The sequence below is a fragment of the Panthera uncia genome, chromosome C2 (genome assembly GCF_023721935.1).
Source record: "Panthera uncia isolate 11264 chromosome C2, Puncia_PCG_1.0, whole genome shotgun sequence".
Lineage (NCBI taxonomy): Eukaryota > Metazoa > Chordata > Mammalia > Carnivora > Felidae > Panthera > Panthera uncia.
The window spans coordinates 33,941,746-33,966,154 of NC_064810.1; the positions used below are offsets into that span (position 1 = coordinate 33,941,746).

The following is a 24,409-nucleotide window of genomic DNA, read 5'->3' on the forward strand; positions in this document are numbered from 1 at the left end:
ATTATATGGTGGTGGTGGTGGTGGTGGTGGTGTGTGTAAAACCCTTAGTTAACCCTATGATGAAGGTACTTAGAGATGAAGAAAATTGTTTAAGGTAATGCAGCTAGTAAGACTCAGGATTTGAATTCAAATACAGCTTTTACAGTCTGTAGTCAAACAGGATCTGAATCCAGATATACCTTTTGCAGTCTATAATTTTAAGAATTATTTTATCCTGCCTCTCAGAAAGATGAATATGAAGACAAATATGTAGAAGAGTTTTTTTTTTAAAGACTTTAAGACCAAATTAGACAAAATTTAAAACACTGTGCATCTTGCCACTTTACCTGAATGAAACCCAGGTCCCTGGAAAACCTAACTAGTCCACAGTAAAACAAAGAGCTAGGAAATAGGCAAAAAATAAAAAGTCTTTTTACATATAAAATTTAAATCACAAAAGCCCATGGATTTTTTTTTAAATCACAAAAGCCCATGAAAGCTCATGCAGCTATCATTACTTATTATGGTGCCTTGAATCGTGGCTCCCCAAAATATACGCCCAGGTCCTAATCCCCAGAACCTGTGAAAGTTAAATTATTTGGGAAAAGGGTCTCTGCAGACATAATTAAGCTAAGGATCTTGAGATGAGGAGATCATCCTGGATTATCTACATTATCTGGTTCTTAAATCCAATGACAGTGTCCTTGGAAGAGATCTGCAGAGTAGACACAAGCAGAAGAGGTAAGTGGCCATGAGGGCAGAGATTGGAGTGACACAGACACAAGTCAAAGGTCAGTAGGCTCCAGAAGCTGAAAGAGGCAAAAAATAGATTCTCCCCTAGAGCCTCCAGAGGAAATGTGGCCTTGCTGACAACTTGATTTCAGACTACCCATCTCCAAAACCATTAGAGAATATATTTTTGTTATTTAAATCACATGAGAGAAGAACTGCTTTAGGACATTAATTGGCTTATTTATATACCACCTATTCAACAAAGGAATTCAAGGTGGCTAATAAAAATACTTGCAATAAGTAAAACAATACTTGGAAAAAGCAAAAACAAAAAGAATAGAGAAAATCTATGATATTTGAGTTCAGACCTTAGTTCCCAAGTGCCTAGTAGCAAAAGCAAAACGGGAAAGTTGTCAAGTGTTTATAATTCTATAACCTTTGGAGCACCTGGGTGGCTCAGTCAGTTAGGTGTCCATCTTCGGCTCAGGTCATGATCTTGCAGTTCCTGAGTTGGAGCCCTGCATCAGGCTCTGTGCTGACAGCTCAGAGCCTGGAGCCTGCTTCAGATTCTGTGTCTCCTTCTCTCTTTGCCCCTCCCCCCCTCTCTCTCTCTCTCTCTCTCTCAAATAAATAAACAATAAATTAAAAAAAAAAATTCTATAAGCTCAAAATTGTGCCTTCTAGTTAGAAATGCCTCCATAAGTGATAGGAATTGAGAAACATTTTGAACCATATACTTGGAAACCAATTTTAGATAAATACGAAGGCCTTCCCAGATTTTTTGTGGACAACAGTATGATAAGACAAGGACACAGACTTAAGAGCTAAGCTGCCTGAGTTTGGATCTCAACTCTCCTGCTCACTAATATGTGATCATGGGAAGTCAATCTCTGTGCTTCAGTTTCCATTTCTACAGGGTGGGAATGATAATAGTATTTGCTTTCATATTGAAAGGATTAAATGACTTAATACATATAAGATATTTAAAACTGGACATAGCATATAATAATCACTTAATAAATGGTAACATATTTCTGCACAAGCAATACTATAGGAAAGAAAAGTAATGTTTTTCATATACAATGCTCTCCAATAACCTAGATTAGTACAAAAGTAAGAAAGCGTTAAGATCTTGAAGATAGTTCACACATACAGGGGGAATAAATATTACGTCACTGAAACCTGACTTGGAATGTGATGGACACTAACACTGAGTTGCACTTTTCAAAAGGAAACCTCTGATCAGAGACCAATATGTTCCATACATAAATGCTGGTAAACAAATGTTTGTGACCTATCCACAAACAAAAAATACAGAAATCGGGAAAACATGTTTAGAAAGTTCAATATCAGTTTGAAAAATATAATCATAAGAAATTGGGCTTTATATTTGGTATTTGATTTTTTTTTATTTCTTTAGAAAAATATTCTAGTTGTATTGTATGAAGCTTTCAATCCATGACTGATGACAGGGGAAAAACAAGAAAAAAAACTTTCCTTTGATTAGCCTTGTGCTATATACAACCAGAACCATTCTCAGAAAATCCTTTATCTGTGCAAATGTCCCAATGGGTACATACTAGACACTCCCAAATTCTCAGTAAACAAAACAGAACAAAAACAGAATAGGAATTGGAACTGACTTGGAACATTTTAATGAAATTATACTTATTTTACATATTCAAAGTCAAAGCTAAATTATTCAAGTAGAGCCAATCTATTGAAACTGCATTGTAAAATAACCATGCCGAATTATTTAGAGACAAAAGACAAACTGTGAAGTATGAGAAAATTGACTAAAATAGGACCCTGTTATTTTTTTTTAGGTAGAAATGTCTTCAAAGTTGCATAGGTTGAGCCAACTGACAATAAAGAAATAGGCAATGGATGACTCAAAAAACTATAAAAATGTCCATTTACTATACAAAATAATCTGGGTGCTTTACTACAAACCCAACCATGCTGTATTCTTCAGGACATGAAATTCTAACACTCATATGTTAATTTTTCACACTTTGGACTTTGAATACAGCCAAATTCTGGTCTCAGTTCTATCATTTATGAGCCATATGACCTTGGGCAAGTCACTTTTAGAAACTGTTTCATTTTCTATAATATAAATATAATAAAACTTGTCATTGGGAAGATATGACATTAAAACAATATCAAGACCATGACAAGAAGGGTAGCAGACCAGGGTAACTCAGTTAATTCAGACGGGAGGAGGCAGAGTTGTGCTATTGTGGCTGTGTCTAATGAAAGTCAGGGCAGGTAGTCTTACCCAACTCTGCCTTCACTCCAATAGGATTTAGTGCAATGCTGTAATTGCCCCCACTTAAAAGACAAAGAGCTCTGATAATTTTGAGGTGAGTGAGTTATAATTATAATGGATTGTAATGCTTTAGAATACTGCTTCTGTTAAAATTGATGACAATCATCTTAAAAATGAACTTCTGCAATATTACATTTCTAAATCCCATATTGCCTATACTTTGTTTTTACTCAAGAGAATTACCTTTAAAACTACACTATTGGAGAAAAAAGGAAGCTAACCTAAATCAAATTCAGAAAACACTGTTTTGACTAGATTCTTGAAGGCCAAAAACAAAAAGAATTGTACATAAACACTATATTCTAGTTGATAAATTTATTTTTCACAGCAGTATGGACTAAGTATTCTAAAGCTACACTGCATGTATACTGCAATTTGTTGAGCAAATAAGTAAATAAATTGTAGATAATGGGAGCCGGATTTTATTCTGTCAGAGATAGAAGTTACAAATAAGCAATGGGGGAAGGGGAAAATAAACCCTGTGGTTCTGAAGTTAAAGTCAGAGATAGTGAAATGAACTCACCTACCCCCTCAAACACACACACACACACACACACACACACACACACACACACAGATATTTTTAACATGTATACACATGGATTTGTATTACACATATATTTCTTAGCTCTGTCTGCTGAGAGGACATGAAAGCAATAACATCACAGTAACAACAAGCATACCCAGCACCGAGATCTTAGATTCTGAAAACCATTCTCCAACAAAAAGAACCAGGGGTCCTTGGATAAATGGCTGATTCTAGGGCTGCATAGAAAAAAATCCAAGATAAACCTAGAGAATTTAATAGGACCAGAAGGAGTGTTAAAAAGGAGAAGAAAAAGAAGAAAGACGAGGTGGTGGAGGAGGAGGAGGAGGAGACTATGGGATCATGTCAAAAGGGCCCAAGGAGCAGGGTGCCTGGATGGCTCAGTCAATTAAGCATCTTAATTGATCTTAATTAAGCTCAGTCAATTAAGCATCTAATCAGCAATTAAGCCAAAATTCTTGATTTTGGCTTGGGTCAAGATCTCACAGTCATGATCTCATGGTTCACGAAATTGAACCCTGCATCAAGCTCTGCACTGAGCATGGAGCCGCTTAAGATTCTTTCCCTCCCTCTCCCTCTGCCCCACTCCTGCTTGTGCTCTTTCTCTTTCTCTCTCAAAAATATATACATTAAAAAAAAATTTTTTAACAATAAAAGGACACAAACCAATCAGAAAGATTCTCAAATAGTCAAAGCAGGATCCATTGAGCAGCAAAATAAATAATTAGTATTGGACTGTTAGTAGCATAAGCATACCTCATTTTATTGTACTTCACTTTATTACACTTCACAGATACTGCATTCTTTGCAGACTGAAAGTCTGTGGCAATCCTGCATCAAGCTAGTTTATTGGCAACATTTTTCTAACAGCATTTGCTCACTTTGTGGCTCTGTGTCACATTTTGGTAATTCTCACAATATTTCAAACTTTTTTTATGATTAATATATTTGTTATGGTGATCTTTGATCAATGGTCTTTGATGTTACTATTATAATTGTTTTGGGGTGCCATGAACCACACCCATATAAAATGGTGAACTTAACAGATAAATGTGTGTGTTCTGTTTTCTCCATTGACTGGCCATTCCTTATCTGTCTGTCTCTCTTCAGGCCTCTTTATTTCTTGAGACACAACAATATTGAAATTAGGCCAATTAATAGTTCTACAAATGGCCTCTAAGTGTTCAATTGAAAGGAAGAGTCACATGTCTCTCACTTTAAATCAAAAGCTTGAAATGGTTAAGCATAGTAGGGAAGGCATGTCAAAAGCTGAGCTAAGCCAAAAGTTAGGTATCTTGTGCCAAATAGCCAATTTGTGAATGCAAAGAAAAGATTCTTGGAGGAAATGTAAAGTGATACCCCAGTGAACACACAAATGATAAGAAAGTGAAACAAATAGCCTATTGCTTATATGGTGACTGTTTTAGTGGTCTGGATAGATCAAACCAGTCACAGTGTTCCCATAAGCCAAATCCTAATCTAGAGCAAGGTCCTAACTTTCTTTAACATTATAAGAGCTGCAGAGGAAAGCTGCAGAAGGAAAGTTTGAAGCTACCAGAGGCAGGTTCCTGAAGTTTAAGAAAAGGACCTGTTTCCTTAACATCAAAGTACAAGGTGAAGCAGCAAGTGCTAACATAGAAACTGCAGCAAATCATCCAGAAGATCCAGGTACAATAATTAATGAAGGTGGCTACAGTAAACAATAGATTTTCAATGTATTGAAAAAGATGCTTCTGGTGGAAAAAGATGCCATCTAGGTCTTTCATAGCTAGAGAGAAGTCAATGCCTGGCTTCATATCTTCAAAGGAGAGGCTGACTTCCTTGTTAGGGAGCTAAATGCAGCTGGTGACTTGAAGTTGAAGCCAATGCTCATTTATCATTGTGAAAATCATAGGGTTCTTAAGAATTATGCTAAGTCTATTGTGATTATGATGTATAAAAGGAAAAACAAAGCTTGGATGACAGCACATCTCTTTATGACATGATTTACTAAATATTTTAAGCCTACTATTGAGACCTATTGCTCAGAAAAAAAAAAAAAAAGAAAAGAAAACTATTCCTCTCAAAATATTACTCCTTATCAACAATGCATCTGGTCATCTAAGAGCTCTGATGGAGATGTACAAGGAGATTAATGTTGATTTCATGCCTGCCAATATAAGATCTATTCATGCTTCCAACCCATGGATTAAGGAGTAATTTTGACTTTCAAATCTTACTATTTAAGAGGTGCATTTTTATAAGGCTATCACTGACATAGATAATGATTCTTCTGATGGATCTGGGAAAAATCAATTGGAAACTTTAGGGAAAGGATTCACCATTCTAAATGCCATTAAGAGCATTTGTGACTCAATGGAAAAGGTCAAAATGTCAGCATTAAAAGAAATTGATGCCAATCTTCATGGATGACTTTGAAGGTTCAAGTCTTCAGTGAAAAGAGGTAATCACAGATGTAGTGGAAATGACAAGAGAATTAGAATTAGAAGTGGAGCCTGAAAATGTGATTGAGTTGCTGCAATCTTATGATAAAACTTGAACAGAAGAGGAATTGCTTCTCATAAATGAACAAAGAAAGTGGTTTCTTCAAATGTAATCTACTCCTGGTGAGATAATTTGAAGATTATTGAAATGACAACAAAGGATTTAGAATATTAAATAATCTTAGTTGATATAGCAATAACAGGGTTTGAGGGTTGACTCCAATTTTACAATAAATTCTATTGTGGGGAAAATGCTATCAAACAACATCAATGCCACAGAGAAATTGTTCATGAAAAAAAGAGTCAATGCTGCAAAATTTGTCTTATATTAGGAAACTGCCACAGCCACCCCAACCTTAAGTAACCACCACCCTGATCAGTCAGTAACCATCAATATCAAAGCAAGACCCACCAACAGTAAAAAGACTACAACTTACTGAAAATTCACATGATGGTTAACACTTTTTAGCAATAAAGTATTTTTGAATTGTCACAGACTTTTTTTTAGCTATAATTCTATTGCACACCTAATAGACTACAGCATAGTGTAAACATAACTTTCATATGCATTGGGAAACCAAAAAATTCAGTGGACTCACTTTATTGTGATATTGCTTTATTGCAGGAACTAAACCTGCAATATCTCTGAGCTATGCCTGTAATAGTATTTATAACTCAAAGACCAAAGTAAATATTCACACGTACATCCTAATATATATAATTTATTGACAAAATAATGAGGGAGAAAGGAAAGTGCTTCCTCCAGAAAAATTCTAAATAATTTATTCTCTCTCCAAGAGGTGGAGCCTAATTTTCTTCCACTGGAATGTGTGCTAGACTTTATTACTTGCTTCAAAATAATAGGCTATGAAAAGAGAAAAACAGGAACTTTACAGTGGAGAAACCTGTCAGATTCCACCTTAAGTGAAAAAAATTGACACCACTGGTGATAAGACATGTTGTGATACAACCCTTGATAGGGTTTGATAAGAAGCACATTTCACTTCTGATATTCTTCCAAAAATTTTTTAGAATTTCTGATAAGTAAATATCAGATAAAACTGAATCAATGATGGTCTACAAAGCACCTGATCAATATTCTTAAAAATTATGAAGGATGTAGGGCACCTGGGTGGCTCAGTTGGTTAAATGCCAGACTTCAACTCAGGTCATGATCTCACAGTTTGTGAGTTCAAGCCTCATGTTGGTCTCTGTGCCGACAGCTAGGAACCTGGAGCCTGCTTCAGATTCTGTGTCTCCCTCTCTGTCTCTGCCCCTCCCCTTCTTGCTCTCTGTCTGTCTCTCTCAAAAATAAATAAACATTAAAAAAATATGAAGGATGTGAAGAGGAAGGAAAGACTGTGATACTGTCACCAGCTGAAGAAGGCTAAGGATACATGATGACTGAAAGTTAAGTGGTATCCCAGCTCTCTTGATTCAAACTATACTACAAAGCTATATTAATAAAAACAGTATTGTACTTGCTCAAAAACAGATATGTAGATCAATGGAACAGAATAAAGAGCCCAGAAATAAACCCATGCTATATGATCAACCAATCTATGAAAAAGGAGACAAGAACATACAAAGGGTAAAATACAGTCTCTTCAATAAAGTATATTGGGAAAATTAGACAGCTACATGCCAAAGATTGAAACTAGACCACTTTCTTACTCCATGTACAAAAATAAACTCATAATAGATTAGTGAAAGACCTTAATGTAAGACCTGAAACTATAAAAATCCTAGGATGAAACATAGGCAATAGATTCTTTGGCATTTGTCCTGTCAACATTGTTTTGGATATGCCTCCTCAGGCAAGAGGAAAAAAAAAAGAAAACACAAATAAATGGGACTACATCAAACTGAAAAGCTTTACACATTGACAGAAACCATCAACAAAACAAAAAAGACAACCTAATGAATGGGAGAAGATACTTGCAAATGATGTATCTAATAAGGAGTTGTTACTGAAAATATAAAAAGAATTCATACAACTCATTAACAGAAACAGCAGCAGCAGCAACAACAACAATAATGAGCCTGATTAACAAATAGAGGACCTGAATAGACATTTTTCCAAAAAAGACACACAGATGGCCAACAGGAATGTGAAAAGATGTTCCATATCGATAGTCATCAGAGAAACCCAAATCAAAACCAAAATGAGATACTACCTCACACATGTCACAATGGCCGTTATCAAAAAGATAAGAAATAATAGGTATTGGTGAGGATGTGGATAAAAGGGAACCCTTGTGAACTATTGTGAGAATGTAAATTGGTACAGCCAATATGGAAAACAGTATGGAGATTCCTCAAAAATGTATAGCAATCCAGCAATTCCATTTCTGGGTATTTATCTGAAAAAAAGAAAAGAAAAAGAAAACACTAGTTTGAAAAGATATGTATACACCTATGTTCACTGCAGCATTGTTGACAATAGCCAAGATATGGAAGTAATGTGTGCCCATCAATAGATGAATGGCTAAAGACATTGTGGTATATATATGTGTGGTATATATATATATATACAATTGAATATTACTCAGCCATAAAAATGAATGAAATCTTGCCATTTATGAAAATGTGGTTGGATTTAGAGGCTATTGTGCTAAGTGAAATAACCTAGAGAAAGACAAATAACATATAATTTTGCTTATATGTGTAATCTAGAAAACAAAACAAATATACCAGCAAAACAAAACAGAAACAGATTCATAGATACAGAAAATAAACTAGTGATTGCCAAAGGGGAGATCGGTGGAGGCATGAACAAAATAGGTGAAGGGATTAAGAAGGACAAACTTCTAATTATAAAATAACTTAGTTATAAAATAAATAAGTCACAGGGATATAATGTACAGCAGAGAGAATATAGTCAATAATTTGCAATAACTTTATGTGGTGTGGCAACAGATAGTAACTAGACCTATAATGATAATCATTTCATAATGTATAAAAATATCATCACTATCTTTTACACCTCAAACTGATATTGTATGTCAATTTAATTCAACTTAAAAATAAAGATTAATGAAAAAAATATATAATTCTGACATATAAAAATTTGTGTTTGACATTAATTAGAAGTTCATACACACATATATATGTACATACATACAGTTAAACTGATATCCCCTGGAATGGATCATGGAATTTAAGAATGTGAAATATTAACAAAATCTACAAGTTAGTTAATAGCATTGTACCAGTGTTAATTTCTTGATTTTAATACATGTGTTTGTATAAGATGTTAGCACTGAGAAACTTTCATGAAGGTATATGATAACTCTTTATACTGTCTTTACAATTTTTCCATAAATCAGAAATTATTCCAAAATAATTCCCCTTTAATCTATAATATCTACATTTCTAAAATCTTAACATTTGTTAATTTTGGAGAGAAAATACATACAGGTTTCAAAAACTATTGTCCTATTTATTTTTCTGTAATTTTATTTTTTCTAAAAGAAAAATACTGCAATATTAATTTTCCCCCTTTCATTCAATGATATTTAGTGCTTACACAACCTTAGTTAACATTACATAAAAATATATAATAATGTTTTAATAACATCATAGTAAAAATTCTGACTCTAGTGAATTAAGTGTAATGGATTTTTGGAGCCTCTATTAACTCTGAGTTTACAAGACTGCTGCTTAGTTATCTAGTGGCATAGTGTTCTGAGAAATTTAAAGGAACTGCTACAAGTGCCTAATTAATCCTTACAAAGTTGAGATAATCTGATTCATTAAAAGAACAATGTGTGCCTGGTACTGAACTAGAAATTTTTAATTACCATTTTGTTCTTTGCTGATAACTTGATCTTCAGTGAAAAAAAGTGACTGTCTCTAGGTGACGTATCAAAAAGTTTAGGTTAAGCATCTGACTTCAGCTCAGGTCATAATCTTGCAGTCTGTGAGTTTGAGCCCTGTGTCAGGCTCTGTGCTGACAGCTCAGAGCCTGGAGCCTGGTTTGGATTCTGTGGCTCCCTCTCTCTCTGCCCCTCCTCCACTCACATTCTTTCCCTCTTTCAAAAATAAATAAACACTAAGAAAAAATAAAAAGATTGTAGAGGCCAAATTTGAGGTACACATTTCTATGAAGTTATCACTGCCTATTAAATAACAGATACTTTCGCAGTATCCAGGTCTTTTTTTCTTTCTTTCTTTTTAACTTTTTTTTTCTTACTTTTTAAGTGAACAGTATTTAGAATTGAATTTGGTGCTCATTAAAATTGATACTCCCCTAGAGTAAAGTAATTTAAATTAAAAAGATATATATATGTATGTGTATAAAGAAACTTTGATTCAATATTTTACCATAAACTGGAATTTCTGCAGAACTATATATAGATTTCTTAATATTCCCATGGCCCATCTCTATTATTAAGTTCAGCTGGGACTTCAGCTTCAAATGAGATGTAGTAATAAGTACTAGATTTACCCTCCTGTGTAAAACAACAACAACAACATCAAAATCAAGGTGCTGGGCATCAAGCAACCGAAGAGAGTAATCCCTGAGAAATAGAAAACATCTGAGGTGACCCCTACAAATGTAGGGGCTTTCTGCCATGAGAGATTTCCAAGTTATGGTTCAGAGAAGAAGAACACAGGAAGAACCTAGCCTGAGGAAGTGGAAGTCCAGAGAGAAAAAGCAGCCTAGAGTTTACAGGGCAACACCATAAAGGAGGGACCTGCACAGAAAAATAACCCAGACTCATGCAGAATGATCCTGCTGAATATTCCACAGAGAAGTGATCAGTGATTGTATTTGAGGAGACTGCCAGAGGTAGTAAAAAGCATCCAAAAGGATTAAAGCAAATAGTGCACAACATTGACACAGGCCAGGAAAAGTACCTGTTCCATACAGCCATACCAGAAAAACTCATAATTCATGTAGCATTGGGTAGGGTACTCAGAAGAGTCTTGTCTTAGTAGTGGGGGATAGTTAGCCCTATACTGGGTACTTTTTTGGAGCCACCTAACAAGTCATAAAAGCAAGACCATAAAGGATCTATTTCCAAGTAACCTTACTGCATACAAGAATGAAGCTTAAGGTAGAATCTGAGTGAGCCCTTGCAGAATTTGCTTCCCCTCTCTGGAACCAGGTCACCATGGCAACTGGACTGAAATTGATGAGAGCAATTAGAGTTTTTGAATTTGGTGGACCGGAAGGGCTGAAATTCCAGTCGGATGTGGCAGTATCAACTCCAAAAGACTATCAGGTTCTAATCAAGGTCCATGCACGTGGTGTAAACCCAGTGGAAACATATATTTGTTCTGGTACTCACAGGATAAAACCACTCTTACAACCTATAGTCCTGGTTCAGGTGTGGCTGGGGTAATAGAAGCTGTATGAGATCATACATCTACTTTCAAGAAAGGTGATGGAGTTTTCACTACCAGCACCATCTCTGGGGGCTATGCCGAGTATGCTCTTGCAGGAGATCTCACTGTTTACCCACTGCCAGAAAAACTGGACTTTAAACAAGGAGCTGCCATCGGTATCCCATTTTTTACTGCTTATTGAGCTCTGCTCCACAGTGCCCATGTGAAAGCTGGAGAAAGTGTTCTGGTTCATGGGGCTAGTGGAGGAGTTGGACTGGCAGTATGCCAGATTGCTAGAGTTTGTGGTTTAAAGGTTCTGGGCACAGCTGGTACTGAGGAAGGACAAAACATCGTTTTGCAAAATGGAGCCCATGAAGTGTTTAACCACAGAGAACGTAATTATATTAATAAAATTAAGAAATCTGTCGGTGAAAAAGGAATTGATGTGATCATTGAAATGTTAGCCAATGTAAATCTTAATAATGATTTGAATCTTCTGTCACATGGAGGGCGAGTAATAGCTGTTGGCAGCAGAGGTCCTATTGAAATAAACCCACGGGACACCATGACAAAGGAATCTGGTATAATTGGGGTTGCTCTCTACTCATCAACTAAGGAGGAATTTAGGCAATATGCAGCAGCCCTTCAAGCTGGAATGGAAATTGGTTGGTTGAAACCTGTAATAGGCTCTCAGTCAGTATTCATTGGAGAAGGTGGCCCAGGCTCATGAAAATATCATCCATAGCAGTGGAGCTACTGGGAAAATGATTCGTCTCTTAGAATGATTAAGTCATGTATTTCTTGTGTAATTAGAAGTTTCCTGCCCCAGTTTTACTTATACTACTTTTGCTCTAATTAGCATTCATTTGATTTAGTGAGTTTCTTATATTGAAAAACAAGATTTATCTTTAGAGATCCGAGCATTGGAGTACAATTTATTTTATAGTTCACAATATGCTTTATGCCTCACACCAACCTCTAATCAAGGAATCATCATAATGGGAAGTAGAATGTTATAGCCATTTGGCATTGGGTATTACAGAAATTCCTGGTACTTGATAATTAATTCCATACCTTGGACTAAAGCAAGCTAATTCAAAATAAGACTGCATGATTTCCAAGCCTACTTGTCCTTGTAAAGGATCTTCAGTATATGTTTAGCCCAGAACTATATTGGACTCAAGATTTTCTAGACTAAACAAGACCCCTTTTCCAAACTAATCTCATTGGCAAAGTAAACAATGTCCACACAAATTTGTTTTTTTAAAAAATAGTTTTCCAATATTTACCCAAATATTAGAACATTCACTATGTTAATTGTTGATTACTAATTATCCATATATTCTGTGAAGATAACAGCCTTATCTTTGTTATAATGTGATAGTAGGTCCATAGTCTCTCCAGACAGATACTTCTTGATGATTTGATTTTCAAAGTAGATTTAGAATTATCTGTGTGATGGGAGTCATATATTTTTCTTTAAATTACTAAACAAATTTGACATATTAAGAGTGGGTGGGTTTTGTTTTCATAGCATGGTAACTTGCAGTAAATTCTGTAGAAAAATAAAAACTGTGTTTATCTATTTCATCCTTATATAATACTTGCCTTATATCACATCTCTTTTACGTTGTTCCTAATGATTAATGCCTAACAGTGTTCTGTGTTTGAAGTCTTTATCTAAACTAAATAAATGTCATTAATGTTATGTGCAAAAAAAAAAAAAAAGAATGAAGCTTAAGAAATATTTATAAGAATGGATGCTTGGGTAGCTCAGTCAGTTGAGCATCCGGCTCTTGATTTTATCTAAGGTCATGATCCCAGGGTCATGGGATTGAGCCCCACATCAGGCTCCATGCTGAGTGTGGAGCCTGCTTAATATTCTCTCTCTCCCTCTGCCCCTCTCCCCTACTTGTATACACACACACACTCTCAAATTAAAATAAACAAATACATAAAACTGCTTTAAAAAAACATAAAGAATATTTATAGGCATAAGAAGACTCAGAAAGTAAAATCCACAAGGTCTGTCACCCAACCAAAGATTTGAAGACATGCAATGAAGCAGAAAGATATGATCCATACTGAGAATAATCAATCAATCAAACCTGATTTAAAACTGACATAAGTGCTAGAATTAGCAGACCCAAAGAATAAACACAGTAATTATGCCTTGAATACATGTGTCTAAAAAGTTAAGTAGAAATATTGAAGATAGGAAAAAGACCCACATCAGACTTGTAGAGATGAAAACTACAATGTCTAAATGAAAATTAAGGGTACTGAAGAAAAAGCAATAGACACTGTCCGAAATTTAAAACAGAAAATATAATTTTAGAACAAGTGCAAAGCTCAAGTGAGCTCTGGAAGAACTTCAAGCAACCTTTTAAATATGTAACTGGATCCCTGAAGTAGTGAAAAAAGAAGGGGCAAACAAAACAATCTAAAGAAACACTGGCCAATGTTTTTCAAATGTCATGAAAATTAAACACCCATATTTAGCTTCCAAGAAGCTAAATGAGCTTTAAGCACAAAAAGTAAAGAAAATCACATCAACACACTTCATAATACAATTGCTTAAAACCAGTTATAAAAGGAAAACTCTTAAGAGCAGCCAAAGGAAAAGAGATATGTATACAAATAAAAGTTAGGAAGAAAGCAGAATTCTCACTGGAAAAATGCAAACAGTGGAGGAATATCTTTAAAAATGTAAAAGAGAAGACAGAAAACCTAGAGTTTAATACTCAGTGAATATATTTTTCAAAAATAAATGAAAAAACAAGGGTAGTTCAAATATATAAAAACTGGAAAATAATTTTGAGGAGACTTACACTACAATAAACTGAAAAGAACTTTCTCATGCAGATGAAAAATGATACCAGCTGAAAGTATACATCTAAAGGAATTAAGATTACCAAAAAAGGTAACTATGTGGGTAAAAAAAAAAATTTTTCCTATAATTTAAATTTCTTCAAAAGATAATTCACGACTTAAACAAATTCATTGTGTTTTATAACATGTATAAGTAAAATAAATGAAAAAATACTAAAAGACCAGGAAGTAGAAATGGAAGTAAACTATTGTCAACTTACATGTACATATAGTGATATAAAATCACTTAAAGTCGAATATGTTAAGTTAAAGATGTATACTCAGTATACATCAGTATAAACCTCAGTACAATCAATAAAATAAGAAAATAAAGAAGTATAACTAATAATCCAAAAAAGGAAATGAAATGGAATCACTAAAACATACTGAGTCCACAAGAAGACAGAAAAGGCAGGAAGTAGAACAAAGAGCAGAAAGGACAAAAAAAAAAAAAAAAGGAGATGATAGACTTAAATCTAAATATATGAATAATCATACTAAATATAATAGGTCCAGACATTCCAATTAAAAAGAGATTGTCAGATTAGAAGACCCAGATCAATGCTGCCTATAATAAATTCATTGTAAATATAAATATACAAAAGAGATGCTATGCTAAAGCTATTCAAAATGAAGCTGAAGCAGCCATATTAATATCAGACAAAGTACATTTCAAGGCAAATAATATTACAGGAATAAAGAAGATTACTTCATAGTGATCAAAGGGTCTACTTATCAAAAAGACATAATAATTCTAAATCTTTGTGCATCTAATACCAGATTTTTGAAATACATAAAGCAAAACTGATAGAACTGAAAGAAGAAATAGACAAGTACAGTATTACAGGTAGATATTTCAATACCTTTCTCTCAAAATATGATAGAATAAATAAACAAAATCAGTAACAATATGGAATTTTTGAAGAATATTATCAACACACTGACCCAATGGACATTGGTTAAATGCACACTCTTCCAGTGCACATGGAAAATTTTCCAAAATAGACTATCATGGATAATAAGAACAAGTCTCAATAACTTTAAAAGATTAAAATTATAAAGAGTTTGTTCTCTGACCACAATGGAATTAAATGAGAAAACAAGAGAAACATATCTGGAAAATCCCTGAATATTTGATAATAAATAACACATGGGTTAAAGATGAAATAGTAGAATTGTAAAATATTTTATAATAAATTACAATAAAAACACAGGGTTTCTGGGAATACTTAGGAGTAAAGCAGTACTTAGGAGAAAATGCATGCATAGCTCTAAACACCTGTTGGAGAGGAAAAGTCTCAAATCAATGACCTCAGCTTCTATTTTAAAAATTAGAAAAAGAAAGCTAACTAAACCAAAGTGAGTAGAAGAAATTAAAAGACCAAAATAGAAATGAATGAAATAGAAAACAAAATCAATAGAGAAAACCAAAAATAAACAAACCTAATTCATTGAAAAGGTTGATACAATTGGTAATCCTATAACCAGATTAATTAAAGGAAGGAAGGGAGAATAGAAGTATGTTACCAATATACCAATATGAAGAATGGAAGCAGGGACATCACTATGGATTCTGCAGATATTAAAAAGACATTAAAATATTATTATGAGAAACTTTAGCCTATAAATTCAACAACTGAAACAAAATAGAAAAAGTTTTTTAAAGACAAAAACTACTAAAGCTTATTGAAGAAGAAATAGATAATCTATAAATATATATGTATACATGCATGCATAAACACACAAATATGTGTGTGTATACACACACATATATATACATATATATATATATATATACACATATATATATGACATTCAATTTTACTAAGTAAACTTCCCATGAAGAAAGCCCAGATGGTGTCACTGATTAATTCTATCAAACCTTTAAAGAAGAAATTATACCAATTCAACACAAACTCTTCCAGAAAATTAAAGAATGGGAAATACTTCCAAATTCATTCTATAAGGCCATCATGACCATTAAACCAAAACCAGACAAAGACATCACAAAAAAGAAAACTAAACATGAATATCCTTCATAAACCTAAATGAAAAAAATATTTTTAGGAAACTAGTAAATAAATTTCAACCATATATAAAAGGGATAGTGTATCATGAACAAACAAGTAAGATTTATCTAAGGAATGCAAGGTTGGTTTAACATTTATGAATTAATATAATTCACCACATGAAAACAATAAAATGAAAAATCATGTGATCATTTCTATAAGCACAGGAAAACAATGTGACAAAATCCAACATCCATTTATGATAAGAATTCCCAGCAAACTGTGAAGAGAAGGGGCCTTCCTCAACCTGACAAAGGTCATCTACAAAAGTTTTTCTGCTAACATACTTAATGGTGAAAGACTAAATCCAGGGACAACACAAGGATGCCCATTCTCATCCCTTCAATTCAATATTGTTTTGAAAGTTCTGGACAGTGCATTTTGGAAAATAAATAAGTTGTCTAAGTTGGATAGAAAGAGAAAATGCCCTTAATTACAAATTCTGTGATTGTCTATATGGAAACCTGTAAAATATCTACTAGAATTAACAAGTGAGTTTAATTAATTACAGAATATGAGATCAAAATACAAAAACCAATTGTTTCTGTACACTAGCAATTAATGAGAGGTAGTTGAAATTTTAATTTTTAATTTTTATTGTTATTTATTTATTTGAGAGAGAGAGAGCACACAAGGCAGAAAGGAGGGCAGAGGTAGAGAGAGAAAGGGAGTGTTAAGCAGGCTGTACTCTCAGGGTGGAGTCTGACTTGGGGCTTGATTCCGTGACCCTTGGATCATGACCTGAGCCAAAATCAAGAGTCAGACACTGAACCAACTGAGCTACCCAGGCACCACAAGAGGTAACTGAAATATTTAAAAGATTGCAACTGAAAGAACATTAAAAAATATGAAGTACTTTGGAATAAATCTGGTAAAAAATGTTCAAGTTCTGTACACTGAAAGTTATAAAATATTGCTTCAGCAAATTAAAGAACACTTAAATAAATGTAGAGACATATTAGGTTCAATGATAGGAATAATCAATGTTGTTAAGATGACAGTTCTCCCTTTACTAATCTATAGAATCAATGCAATCCCAATTAAAATCCTAGTATACCTTTTTTTTTTTAGAAATTGCTAAGTCAATTCTAAAAAATTCACATGGAAATTCAAAGGACTTGGAATAACCAAAACAAGTGTTTAAAAGAAAAATAAATATTACCTGATTTACAATACTTATTATAAAACCATAGTATAAAGACAATGTGGTCTTGGGGAAAAGACAGATAAATGAGCTGTTGGGACAGAATTGAAAGTCCAGTAATAGACCACACCAAGCAATTACTTGATTTTTGACAAAGGTTTAAAGGAAATTTGATGCAGAAAGGATAATCTTTGATACATGAACAATTGGATTTTTACATTTATTCCATATAATCCATACTGCTAATTAAATACAAAAGTCATAAAAGAGAATCATAAAACTAAATTGTAAACCTAAAACTGTAAAAATTATAGAAGAAAACGTAGGAGAAACCATTCTGACCTTGGGTTAGGCACAGATTTCTATGTTTTTGAGGTTATTTATTTATTTATTTATTTATTTAGAGAAAGAGAGAGGAAGCATACGCATGGAAGCTGGGAAGGGGCAGAGAGAGGGAGAGAGAGAATCCCAACCCGGGTCTTCTCAGTGTGGAGCCTGACACAGGGCTAGATCTCATGACAGTAAAATCACAACCTGACCCTATATCAAGATTTGGATGCTTAACAACTGAGCCACCCAGGCACCCCCTAGACAAAGATTTCTTTTATTCAAACACAAAAGCTTGGCCCATAAATAAATATATTGATAAATTTAACAATAAAATTATTATTTTTTTTTATTCTTTGAAAGACACTCTTTAAAGAATGAAATGACAAGACCCAGGCTGGAAGAAAGTATTTGCAAAACATTTATCTTAAAAAAGACTATAACTAGAATATATAGAACTTACAAAACAACGGTAAGGTAGTTTGACTCCTGAACACACTCTTGGCTCTACTGTCTCCTGGACAGTACAAAGAGTGTTATGGAATTACCAAGTAGACCAACTAGGCTGCAGTAGTAAGATCATATAGGGAAACTAGGCAGCAACATCATGTTAAAGCATGAGGCATGCTGGAACCAGGAAGTAACACTGAAAATGGTGGAGAAAAGTAATGCAGGATTACACAGGACTGGGGAAATGATTTAGTTAGATTGTGTACATAGTATGATCAGTCTAGCAAAGCTGTTCAAAGCACAGGGTGTAAAGCTTGCTGTGCCTGGAGTAGAGGTTACAGCATGTAGTTCTACTAGGGTATCAAGATCTTTGTTCAGAGAATGTGTTTTAAGGGACTTATTCCTAATGGAAACTAAAGTACTATATATACATTTGGAATCATGTTTGAAGACTTGAGACAAATGCACCCTTAGAGGGCAGATGCAGAAAATCCAAAAAAGAAGACAAAGGAGACAGAAGTCTTAAGGTAAAAGAAAAATAATAATATTTACAGATATCAAGGGAAGAAAAAGTTTCAAAACACACCTCATTGAAAATTATAGAGAAGTCAAGAAGGGGACATTAAGAATCGATGGTTAGATGATTAGTTATGACCAGTAAGAGTGTAGTACTGGTAGACTGGTGGGATAGGGAATGGATACCCATGGGGACAAACTAGATCTGGAAACAGATTGTCCAGGTTTAAACACTGATTTCATCCTAAAAAAAAAAAAAAAAAAAAAAACAAAAACAAAAAACATTGCAACTTTGGCCAAATTTCTTAAGCCTTCTGTCCCAATCAAATGGGGATAATATAATAATAATCACATCATAAATTATAAAGATAAAATAAAAACTTTGTCACATAGTGTACAGTAGAACTAGCTATAAAAATCATATATTCATTTGAGAAGTTTAGTTATGTAAGGCAAAAGATAAATAGATACAGTTCTCCTTTTTCTAGGCCACACCAATTATGGAGAAAATTAAATATTTATGCTACTATAGTAACAGATACCTCGTCCTAGGTCAGAAATGGTTTTTTAATTGGGATTAGAATTCCACCTGCTTTCCTTACTTTCTGCCCTTAACTCCTGAATCAAGAGAAAGTATTTCTTAATAGTCCCCTTTTGTAAAATATATCTTCTGTTGACTATCCCTGATACTCCCAACCCTGCACTCTTTCTTTCTTCAGCATGTATGCCACTGATTGCTAATTACTGACCTCTAAGATGAGATCATGCATGCAATGAAGGTATAAGAAAGATGTACTAAGAAGAACATATGGAACATAAGTATTCTTAAATTATATCACTGTCAAGATTTATTCATAAGTGATATATTTTCCATTATTATATTTATAAAAATATATTCATTAGAAGAATATATCTGTGAAAAAATATATTCATTCTTGTGATTATACTATCTTATGACCTCAGTCTTTTTTGTCTACACTGCAGTCTTCCACTCTAGCAATAAAGAGGGCAGAGACAAAAATAAATATTTTCACAAAGACTTATATAATCACAATAAAATCTGGTCAACTAAAACTAAATAGTCAAACAAATTTGGAAACTAATAAGTTAGTGAATTGAATTCTGGCAAATTGTGTTCCCTGCTTGCCCTTGCATTCATTGAGATTTCTTTTTATCCTTGTAAGGAATTTCCTCCCTTTTTATTTAGACTAGTTTAAGATGAGTTTTTATTACTTGCTTTCAAAAAAACCTTGACTAACATATACTCTCGTATCTGGCTCCTTTCCAAATGCATGTTTCACATCTTCCCTTTCAATGTCAAACTTTTTAAATGAGTTTATAATAACTTCATTACTTCCCTTCTCAGTCATTCCTAGTGGTTTCTACCTGTACTACACTGCCAAAACTAATCTAACCACGGTTGCCAGTGAGTTCTACGTCAATAAATCCAGTAGAACAACTGCAGTTTTTATTTAACTTGATTTTTCAGCAGCATTTGACATTGTTTCACCCTGGAAATTCTTTCCTTCATTTATTTAATATTTTTTCTATATTTTCTATTGATTTAGCTGTACCTTTTTGATCTCCTTTGTCATATCTTTCTTACCTGATCCTTAAATGTCAGAGTTCCTCTGGAATTTCTTCCTCACTACTGTTTTTTTTGTTTTGTTTTGTTTTGTTTTTTTTCCTTTTTTTCTCTCTGGTTTTCCTTTTTTTTTTTTTTTTTTTTTTTTTTAAAGAAATGTTATCACCACATACCCAGTTACTCAAGAGAGAAAATTGGGACTCATGCAGTCATCCTTGATGGTTTCCTTTTCTTTACTGCCCCTATAAAAGAGTCTACCTTCAGATTGCTCTTAGGCTAACCACTTTTCTCAGCTTTACTGCCAGCCACCCTGTTCTGATTCCCACCATCACAGTCCCACCTGAACTTACTACAATGTTTTTTTAAGTGATCTACATCCAATTGATTTCTTCTCTAAACTATTCTTTAATCTCAGCTACAATGTTAAAAAAATTTAAATCATAAAATGAAATAATTCTTACTTAAGACCCTTAACAGCTTTCTAATATTTTTAGAATGAAGTCCAACAGGGCTTCCCACAGTGCGGATGGTTCCCACCTGTTATCTTCAACCTCATCCCTTACATGCTTCCTTCTTTATATTTCATTCACATTTGGTTTCTTTTGGCATTAGTAAGGTACTATTAGCTCTTTGGCCTATGGGCCCTCAAGTGGACTGACTTCCCTGAGCCTGGGTAGCCCATCCCATTCCCCACTTTCACCACATTAATATGCACTCATCTTTGAAGCCTTAAGTAAGTTGTCATCACCTTGGCTCTTATCAAACACAAGGCTGGGTTTCATGACATCCTTCCCATCTCTTTTGTAATATCTATTACACATACAATTATTTAATATCTGTATTTTCTTCAATATTATAAATTCCCTAAAGGCAAAGGCCAAAGCTATTTTATTGCTGTGTCTCTAAACCTAGCCCAGGCCAGGCTGATAACAGATGTTAAAAAAAATATGAAATGAATGAGTGACTTTTTTCCAGAATCCATTGTGTGACTATAAACTATATTATATTTGTAAACTATATTATAAGCTTTTCCTTGAGATAAAGCAAATGCTTTTCCTAAACCAAGGTGGTCCTTGCATTGATGGCTTGAAGTTGTAACCATACACTGTGAATAAAAAATCCATTTGCCCCAAAATATCTTACCTGGTAATCTATCATAATTCTCTTCCTTAGTATTTGTCCTAAAACTGACCTGCCTTCACCCACATTCACTTGGAATCCCTAATTATGGGATGAAGTATTAATTGCTTTCCAAAAAGTCAGTGTGAAATGCATATCATTTTTTTTTCCCTGGGGGCAGAATCCCACTTCCCTGTCTTCAGCCAATTGGAAGGTTTATTAGATTTGCTAATTGTTAAATGCTACCCTTGAGGATATGAGAGAAAGAACACATAGCTGTTACTAGGGACTGTAAACTTAACCCAGAAAAATAGGGCCTTTCTGACCTTTATGTTTTGGAATGCTAAGTAAGAAAATTGGCCATCAGAAAGAAGGATAACAATGAAGACTAAGTTCCTCACAAGTTTGTATAACCAGCCCAAATGCCTTTAAAATGGATATGTATTTTGAAGTAATCCTTTTAATATGTAATAACAGGGTAGTACCTAGTTATTGCGCCCTTGGGCCAGGTTTCCCTGATAGCTCTGTCATTGGCCAACTGAAGGCAGAATAAATGAAATTAACTCTCCAGGAATAAATGGCACCAAACTCCATGACATAGATTGGAAGGAACCCAAACACAGGCTTTAAACTCCATCTTAAAATGAAGGCCAAATCAACAAAATGGCCTGTACATAAATACGATTTGAAAAAAGAAAAATGAAAGAAGGCAGGTAAGTAAAATACAATGGTGCTCAGTAGTAGACAGTAAAAGTACTACAAGGGAAAAAAGCATATCAACATACAGAATCTTACCACATTTCATCAATTCTATGGTATGTTCCTTCTCTATATTTCTCATCTATGAAATGAGGATGTATTTTACAATTGATGATGTGTCAAATTTAAATGGAAATATGTTTTATTTCTTAGTGGTGCATATAATGATGTGTCTTATAATCAATGACATCTTAGAATGATTGATTGAAATACAGTATTTTCTTATAAATATATCCTGGTGGCACATGTTCATTGCCATATTTTCAATTCATGTCATAAACATTTTTATGTTTGGCATAATTGCCACATATAGCCCGTGAAAGAGAACAGGAAACTTATGTAATGGATATATTTGATGGAGAGTTAAAACATGACAAACCTCCACAGATAGCAACAATCCAGAAAGGGCAATAAATTCTTGAATTTGAATAGATCAGTAAAGACCCTGTATTCTACAGAAACAAGTCATTAGATTTATACATAGAGAGAGGAGGGAGTGTGAGGGGTGAAGGTAGAGAGAAACAGAGAGAGAGAGAGCGAGAGAGAGAAGGAGAGAGAAAACACACATGATATGCAGATATGTAAAAGCACCAACCAATATAATTTTCTTCTATTTAAAGATGACAGGAAAATCTCTGAAGTTAGGTAACAAAACTTTCTTTCCCTTTTTCTTTCTTTCTTGCTTTTTTTTTGTTATTGTTGTTACTTAGGACTTTCTTTTTTAAAGTTTACACTGAGTGATAATTAGTTGAGTTGGAAAATGCCAAATGAAAGTGAAAATCTAACACAGGCTGCATATGAATGTCTTCTCAGGAAATTCTTGTAGATTTTTTTTTTCCTTGTCAAGCAGTGTATGTCAGTGAATTGTACCTAAAGAAAGATGACTGTCAGACTGGTGGCACCAAAACTAGTCAAAATATTCTTTTTTTTTTTTTTTAATCAAAATATTCTCAGTGGTACTCAAGAATAGCAGAGAAAGGTAGAGGGCTTTATGCTAAAAACAAAAACAAAAACAAAAAACCCAAAAAACAAAAAAACAAAACAAAAAAACCAATCCTTGCACAAAAAGCAAGAACTAATCACAAAGAAACCTCAGAATTGCCTTCCCATAAATGTTCTTTACAAAGCAGTGCATTATTTTACAAGTCACTATTGATCAAAAGTTAGTTTCAATAAGGTATTTCTATCACTGGAAATGACTATTGGACTCTTATTTATTTGTATAAGTTTTTCCTGAAAAAATACAAAGATTTTAAAAATATTTGTTCTTGGGGCACCCGAGTGTCTCAGTTAGGTGTTTGACTCTTTATTTCAGCTCAGGTCATGAACTTACTGTTAATGAGTTCGAGCCCCACATCCGGCTCTGTGCCGATAGTGCAAAGCCTGCTTGGGATTCTCTGTACCCCTCTCTTTCTGCCCCTCCCCTGCTTGCACATGCACACACATGTGCTCTCTCTCTTTCTCTCAAAATAAATAAATAAACTTAAAAAATGTATTTGTTCTTGAATGTTGCAAAAAACTCCTCAATTCAGAAGAATTGAGAGCAAGTTGAAACAGATTCTTCTTCCTCTTCCCAACCACATCAGATTAAGAACTGACTATAAGCCTTATTTGTTGTTGTTGTTAAGTATAATTAACATACAATATTTTATTAGTTTCAGGTGTAAAAATATATTTCTTTAACATTTGCAACAACGTGGATGGAACTAGGAGTATATTATGCTAAGCAAAATAAGTCAGTTGGGGAAAGACAAATACCATATGATTTCATTCATATGTGGAATTTAAGAAACAAAACAGATGGACATAGAGGGAGGGAAGCAAAAATAAGGTAAAAACAGAGAGGGAGACAAACCATAGGAGACTCTTAAATACAGGGAACAAACTGAGAGCTGCTGGTGGGGTGTTGGGTGTGGGGATGGGCTAAATGGGCAATGAGGAGGACAGTTGTTGGGATGAGCACTGGGTGTTATATGTAAGTGATGAATCACTAAATTCTATTCCTGAAATCATTATTGCACCATATGTTAAGTAACTTGGATTTAAATTTTAAAAATATAAGGGAATTATAAAGTATAACATAAATATAAATTAATGAAACAAATACAAAAAAACCATATTGCTTTAACAATTCTATACGTTATTCAATGCTCACCATTGTA

At 33.9% G+C, this 24,409-nt stretch overlaps 1 long non-coding RNA gene and 1 pseudogene across 2 annotated transcripts in view; both read left to right on the forward strand.

The window, feature by feature from the left end:
* LOC125920826 (uncharacterized) overlaps positions 1 to 24,409 on the forward strand; it is a 58,103-nt gene that overhangs the window by 4,427 nt on the left and 29,267 nt on the right. The window lies entirely within an intron of this gene.
* On the forward strand, positions 11,067 to 12,192 carry LOC125920825 (quinone oxidoreductase-like; annotated as a pseudogene).